This window comes from Ips typographus, linkage group LG13 (genome assembly GCF_016097725.1).
Source record: "Ips typographus isolate SLU linkage group LG13, UJ_Ityp_2.0, whole genome shotgun sequence".
In the NCBI taxonomy this organism is placed as follows: domain Eukaryota; kingdom Metazoa; phylum Arthropoda; class Insecta; order Coleoptera; family Curculionidae; genus Ips; species Ips typographus.
In genome coordinates, this window is record NC_138434.1 from 4865275 (window position 1) to 4873292 (window position 8018).

An 8018-nucleotide genomic window follows, 5' to 3' on the forward strand; every position below is an offset into this window, starting at 1 on the left:
ATCGATGACTTTTCCGGTGTAATATCCAATCAAGGAAGCCACGCCATACAAAGAAGAAAATCCACGTTTTTTCCAAGTTCCATCGCCTGATACGGTTAATTCTGATGAAGATTCAATATTTTTTTCTCTACACATAGCTGCTTTTTCTTCCTCAATCGCAGAAACAAAAAATCTTTTTGCGGCATTCGTCACACTGGAGCACATTTTATTCAAGTAAGTATTGTATACCGATTTTGATACGAAATTACTGGATAAATCCATCAGTCCGCAGAATTTGTCACAACCAGCTAATCCCAAGCCTAAAACTCGCATCACGAAAGCAAATCGGTAGTTCACTTCATACATATGATTATCTACTCGTTTACTAGATGGAACGTAACGAGGTTCTTTGCATTTTTCACATTTTATTTTTATCTTGAAACCAAGACCTATTTTGCCACAACACTGAAATGATACTGTACTATCACAAACTGCACACTTCACTAACGTAGAAATTGTTGAAAAAACTAACAGAAAATCAATGATTCTGAAATGCTTATCTGTATCTTCAGCAACTTTTTGGCTAAAACTTAGCCTGATTTTTTTCGTTGACGTACTTCTTGCCTCAATATCGTCATCGTTTCTTCGTTTATGCGGAGGAACTATTTTTTTAGCTTGATACAACTTTTTACCAGTCTCCTTTCTACACTCTCTGGAAACTTTTCTCGGCATTTTGCGAACAACAAAAATATCACAACGAAATAGAGTAAGAAAATAAAACACGACTGTTACACTCCGCGTCTGCAAAGTGTTGATAGAATGTGACAGAAGAAGCTGACAATGGCGGGTTCCTGTCACATTCTACAGGTCTTTCTCTTGACAACTCCCTTCCCTTGTTTCAAGAATACGCACCCTGGTAGTCGTTCGAGACACGCCTACTTCCAAAGCTATATCTTTGTGAGTTTTGCTCCGATTGACTTCATATTAACAGACAACATTCTTGAGTTACTATACTTTCATAATATGCAATAAAAAAATCACTTTTTTTGAACCCTCAAAACCCTACTCCCCCCTTAACTGAAAAGTGAAAATCATTGCAGTTTACAGTGGTCTTTGTGATTTGTTGATTCTTTGTATGTAGTTTTCAATAAAAGATAACTTAACTTTAATGGTTTTATTGCACTTTAAATCAGTGTTTAAACAAAATACATGACATGGCATGTCATGACATGACTTCCTACAACTACTACCCTTGACATCTTTTACATGACACACATGACAGTTGACTTATAAACTAATACAGTGTTCATATACATATAGAATTGTTATCAACAGTCTTTTATGTTTAACACAATATAACAATATCATCATTAGGTGATTCAGTAAACTGCATTGCTGAACCTCTAATGCTAATATGTCTTACGAGTATATGTAGCCTTATCTAAAAGCATGCTCAGAAATATAAGGCTCGGCACTATATCGGCCGATGCACGTCATTGATGTTTAACGCACCACGTTGCCAGATGTTTTATTTATCATTAAAACCTGAACTTTACATCAATTTTGTATTTATTTATTTTTTATATAGAAGTTGGCACAGTTTTTAACAGAAATATTTTAATAACAATATCAGTCAATATGGAGGTTTATTCCCTAATCCTTTTGAAAATTGCTAAAACTATATGTTGTGCCTCTAAAAGAAAAATCAAAGTAGTTATTTCAATATCATATTGTATTAAAAAGTTACGATCTTAAAAAACTAATAATTTATTATACTATTTATGTAATTAGTTTAAAAATCTGTATGATTGCAAATAACTAATTAATAATAATTACACACATATTTTGACAACTTTGTGAAGCACTTTAGACAATAATTTTCATCCACCAACAAATACTTCTTTATTTTTTAACTTTTGATAAATATTTTCCAGGATTATGAGTTCTTCTACAACAAAGTGTTACCAAAACATTAATGAACAGAACATAAAATAAATAAAACCACTTACTTTCTTCATACATCTCATATATTGAGATTCAATTAGTTAGGACTGCCTATATAAACCTATTTTAGGTGAACTCAACGAAATGCATGGATTTACTTTCTGGGATATAAGGCTAACTGTGGGAACAGTCTAAGTGCTTTGCACTTGCTAAAAATACTGTTGATAAACAAAAAACTCTAATGCAATAATTTTGGTTTTACTTCTCTCACAGCAGCCAAAAGGATAAAAGAACCTCGGTGATCTCGTTCAGGTTCAAAAAACGATATTAAAGCAGGGATAAGCTGCTGGCTTTGTTTACCTAAAGCCATGTTCATTAACATAACCACAACTCAGTCTTAAACACCACAATAATAAGTAATATTATGATGTGTACACTGACACCCACATAACATTTTTACGTTCTTGACATGTTACAAGAATCTTCTTCTAGTCATATGAAAGGTGATAAGATTGTGAAAAATTTTCATTGGGAACTAGAGTATCACATGAATGTAACATGTTACAAACCCCTTCTTTCAGATGATATAGTACATTCCATTCTTGTTATTTTATTCAATAAAACCGAGGTTATATTTTAGTTCTGAATGGAACATTCTTTTCTTGTGTTTATAGATTTCTCTGCATATCATTGTTAGATTATTAGAGCATCTTATGTACACTCTATTTCAATATTTGTTTGCTAAATTACCTGGAAAAATTTCAATGCACAAAAACGAACTGATTTAGTAAATAAAACATAATTTTAATTCTTAAAAACAAAAGTTCTAAAACAACCTAAAATAAACACAACCAAGTCTTAGTCTTTTAGACGTACGGAGAACCAGCGCTGAAAAAAAGCTGTTTGAACTTTACTCGCGGAACAGCTACCGTCACCTTAGTAAATTCAAACAGTTTTTTCAGCGCTGGCTCTTAGACTATTAGTAAAATAAATAGTTTTTATAACTTAAAAGAAAAAAGCTCTAAATACTTTCCAAGTCACTGTTGGGCAAGTCTTGTCCATTTTGATTCTTTTGGTATTGAATCCTTTGCTTGGATTTTACTAACCAAACCTTGGTTGCGTTCACTATCAACATTTCTGACACTGCTGGAAACTCCTGTTTTATCGCATCTGCAAATTCAAAAACGCTTAGTTAATATAACAATTCTTTATTTACATTCAGAGTATTGGAGGTTATTATTTGAAGCAGCCTTATATTTGTAGAAAATATTACTTTTTAATTAGTTCACCAAAATTCAATAATTCAGAAAATAAGTTAGATGATGTTAAAAAAAAACTTCTTCAAAATGTAAAAACGAATGTAACTGTAGTTTTATAAATAAAATAGTCTGAACATGCTGAATGCCTTTGGCTAGATGTAAATTCTTAAAAGGGCGTTTCTGTTTCGCCCCATTCCACGAAAACAATAAACCCACTTTATTTGAAATAGTCAAATAAAGTAATCTTCTAACAGCATGGCCGTAGGACTGACCTCCCATTCGGCGTAATTCTTTTACCTGAATCAATGTGAATATGAATTTATTGCAGAACTTAATGCCATATTAAACTTGCACATTGAATATGACATTATAACCATAAAAATATATTATTATAAATTAACTAAAAAAATTTTTACCATTGTAACATAATTTGCTTCTTTTGCAGACAACCAGTATTCTAACAATTTCAGGTCTTCAGCACTTTTAACTGGGATCATTTTTCGAAATTCATCAAAATCGGATTGAGGCAGCATATGTACTTCCTTTTCTGATATGATTCTTTGTGATTGAAGTAAGGTGCTTATGTTATCGAGCACCATATTTATTTTTAAATTAATTTGTGCTAGTTCGTCAACAACCAATTTTTTGAAATCTGAAAAAAAACTATCATAAAACAATCCAATAAAATAATGTCTATTATCTATTGTTTTTCTTTAGGAAAAAAGATTGGCCGTAACTCAAATCAGTTCTACTTTTGTATCATTTACCTGTATCACTCAGACCTGCTTCCCGTCCTGTAGTAGATGCACGAATCAAGCCTAAAATAGAATTGTGTTATCACTGTTACCTCACAACTTTCCATAGTATATTATATACCTAACATTTTCTAATACCTATACATAATAGGTATACACTTTAATTTTACATATTAAAACTTACAATTCTACCTACCTGTATCCGTTGAACATGCATTTTGACGTCGCCGGCCATCATTCGACCTTTGAAGTACTGGTACTAGGCAGAGTACTCGATCCTAGAAACGTGTATTTTTTTTTTTTCTTTCTCCATGGGTCTGTCGGCTGTCAGCTCCAGATAGCACGTAAGCCTAATGGCTTATTGTACTGTCCCCATGTTTGTGGTACTTTAGTTACACCAGTCCATTATCCCTGTTTCCCGTACGAGGTGAAGAAGGTCCTTGCTTGGTGCTCTTTGTATCTCTTTCAGTACTAACTTAGTTTTCCCGAAGATTGTTTGTCGCCTTTGACCAAGTGCTTCACATTCACATATGATGTGTTAGCCCCTCCCCGCATAGTCTGCAGTCCAGGTTATCATCGAATAGTTTCATGGTGAACAGGTGTTGTCTCACAGGTCCATGCCCTGTGAGAAGCGCTGTTAGGTCTTTCAGTTCTTTCCTGCTGTACTTTAGCAGTTCTTGAGCCTTATTTTTATTTGGTCCTGCAATAGCTTGCTTCCCATGCTTATTTCCTGGGTACGTCTTCCAGCGTTCCAGGTGTTTTGTGTTGATCCATTCTCCAGTGACCCGTCTTGTTGAGCATCTAGGTATGCCTACAGATGGTTCTGGTCCAATCATGTTTGCATTTGAGCCTTGCCTGGCAAGTTCATCTGCTTTTTCATTTCCAGGAATGCCTGAGTGACCTGGTACCCATACAAGTTTTACCCTGTTATGTTCTGCCAGTTCCGTAATTCTCTGTAGACACTCATCTACCAATCTTGACGATGTTTTGCACGTAAGCAGTGCTTTCAAGGCCGCCTGGCTATCAGTTATTATTAGAATTTGCTTATTTTTGTAAGTCCTTCTAATGTTTTCTTCTATGCACCATAACAGAGCATATATTTCCGTTTGAAAAACTGTGGCGTGTTTTCCTAGTGGTATGCTGATGCTTACCTTGGGTCTCTCGCCATAAACTCCTGCACCACTTCCCCTTTCCTGTCTAGATCCATCTGTGAACCATATTAGACAGTCCTGGGTCAGTTTTTTCGCATTATTTACCCAGAATTTTTGATCCAGTATTACCTCAAATTTCCTCTGAATGTGATATTTAGGACACATGTAATCCGATCTCATTTCAAGAATTGGATCCCTTACTGTGTTCCAAATTGATGTTGTACCTGTCGTTGTTATGTTCCCCGGCAGGTCAATCAAGTCCCGGAGCCTTTGGTAAGCACATCTTGCCTCCCCTAAAATTATTAGGTCCAGTGGAGGCAGGTCTAATATAGCTTCCATGCTCGCAGTAGGAGTGGTTCTTATTGCACCAGTTATGCCTAGACAGGCCATTCGTTGAATCCTCTCTAGTTTGTGTATCGCAGTGTTTTGCATGACTTTTGGCCACCAGCTTACAGCTGCGTAAGTTATTGCTGGTCTGATCACCCTGGTGTACACCCAGTGCACCATACCAGGTCTGAGACCCCATGTTTTTCCATACATTCGTCTAACCATTGCAAATGTGGTTACCGATTTGTTTATGACCTTTTCCAGATGCTGGTTCCAGGTTAGTTTTGAGTCTAGGATGACTCCTAAATACTTAACCTCTCCCTTGAATGTTAACTCTTCACCATGAAGATAAATTGGTCCAATTCCATCCAATTTTTTCCTTCTGGTAAATGAGACGATGGTGGCTTTTGTGGGGCTTATATTCAGCCCTTCACTTGCAGTCCATCTTGCTACAGTATTTAGGGCCATCTGCATCCTTTCCCGTATTGTACTTGTGAACTTCCCTTTCACCATGATAACTATGTCGTCGGCATATCCATTAACATGGAAGCCTTCCCTGCTCAGCTTATTGAGCAGTCCGTCAACGACAAGGTTCCATAGGATAGGCGATAGGTTACCACCCTGGGGACATCCTCCAGCTACTTGCACTGAAAGACTTTCACCCATGAGTGAAGAATGTACCAATCTGTTTTTGAGCATGCCCTTGATCCACCTGCAGCAGGTGTCATCAAGTCCTCTTTCTTTGGCTGCCGTGATGATTGATTTAAAAGAGGTATTATCAAAAGCACCTTCTATATCCAAGAAGGCACCCAATGTTATCTCTTTGTTTTCCAGGCCTTGTTCCAGTCGATGTACAACCTGGAAAAGCGCTGTTTCTGTTGACTTGCCTGTTGTGTACGCACATTGGTCTTGGTGTAGTGGTCTGTTTACTAAAACACCATCCCTTATATGTCTGTCCACCAGTTTTTCCAATGTTTTTAAAATAAATGACATGAGACTGATTGGTCTAAATGATTTAGCCAGGTCGGATGGTCTCCCTGCTTTGGGTATGAAAATCGCCCTAACTTGCCTCCAGTTCATTGGAATATGTCCTAGTGCTAAGCTAGCTCTTAGAACATTGGTTAGTTTGCTAGTGAGCAAGTCTGTTCCTTGCTGTAGCATTATGGGTAGTATTCCGTCAGGTCCCGGTGATTTATACGGTTCAAACGAATTTATTGCCCATTTTACTTTGTCATAGGTCACCACTTGTGAGGCTACCTTCCAGTCGCTTCTGGAGGCTTTTTTGCAAGTCTCCAGGCCTTCAGTTACTGAAAGTTTCTCTGTGATTGTTGAGCCAGGAAAGTGTACCCTGAAAAGTTCTTCCAAGGTGTCTTTGCCTGACTTTGTGTATTCTCCACTCGGAGTTTTTATATTGCTTATCACATTTTGGAAGTTCTTAGATAGGATTCGTTGGAGTCTGGCGCATTCTGGAGTGCTGTCAATATCCTCACAGTGCCTTCTCCAGGAGTCATATTTAGCCTTCCTGAGTGATTTATTGTAGTTTACTAAGCACTCTCTGTACTGTTCCCAGAGTCCTGTCTTTTTTGCCTTATTGTAAAGTTGTCTTACTTTCTTCCTCTTAGCCGCTAGGTCATTATTCCACCAGACAACATTTCTGTTGGATACCCTATGGATAAGAGGACAGTTGTTCTCATATGCCTTTATTACTGCAGTCTGTAAATCTCCTGCAGCTTTTTCTAGGCTTATCACATTTTTTATTTTGGTTTCAACGCTTTGAATGTTTGAAAACAAGTCTGTCCTAAAGGATTCCCAGTTAGTTTTCCGAGCGTTGCGATACGTTTATTACCCTTTCTGTTTCGTTTATTACCTGAAGGGCTGCTGTTGCCGCCCTACTGTGCTGCAGGTTTATCTGAGCTACCCTCAGCTCTGCCCACGTTTTCTGCGCTTTTACTGGCTTCCAGAGGCTTAAAGGTTACCCTTCCTAGCCCCCAGTACGCTTTCAAGCCATTTTTCCTCAGGTTCTTTTCAGATTCCTGATCCACCGAAAAAGCCATGGTTTGCCCCTTCTCTGCCTGCTTCTTACTAAGCAGCATCCAGTCTGCCGTATTTAGCCCTGGATTTTGGAGACTGAGGCGTTTCCTGACCTTGTCTTCGTCCACAAGTTCTGGTATCCAGACAGTGAACCTAGGCCTCTTAGGAAGGTCTGCTGCCTTGACCACAGTCAGTTCAGCTCCCTCCCACAAAGGTCCCAGGCCTTGCACCGTCCCCAATAGCCAGTCCCGGGTTGTCTCGTTTGCGCATGTCATCGTGATGACGCCACACACAAACTTTGACCCCAGGAATTGTGGAGGTTGTTCCCCTGGCTGTATGTTGTCAACAGCCTCCAGAACCTTCCCCTGGATCAGGTCCGCCTGGTCCTGAGTAAGGGTCCCGTCCGGGTGCCGCTTGTGGACAACAGCCATCTTGTGCCCGGAGGCTACGTCACTGTAAGTACCAGTCCGTTCGTGAGAACCCCTGGACTTTTTGACGTTCCTCCCAAGCGAGGGCGGCGTGGTCGAGTCTGAAAGTGGTCTCTTTTTAGCCCCGCTTCCACTCGCCACCTC

General features: G+C 38.4%; 1 long non-coding RNA gene across 1 annotated transcript; it reads right to left on the bottom strand.

Annotated features, from left to right (window-relative positions):
* Positions 1 to 1585: 1585 nt before the first annotated feature.
* On the bottom strand, positions 1586 to 4917 carry LOC145737136 (uncharacterized). Its single transcript, XR_014180267.1, has 2 exons — positions 3599 to 4917; positions 1586 to 3093 (listed from the first exon to the last, which is right to left on the bottom strand). It is a non-coding gene; the product is annotated as an uncharacterized LOC145737136 (long non-coding RNA).
* Positions 4918 to 8018: the final 3101 nt, after the last annotated feature.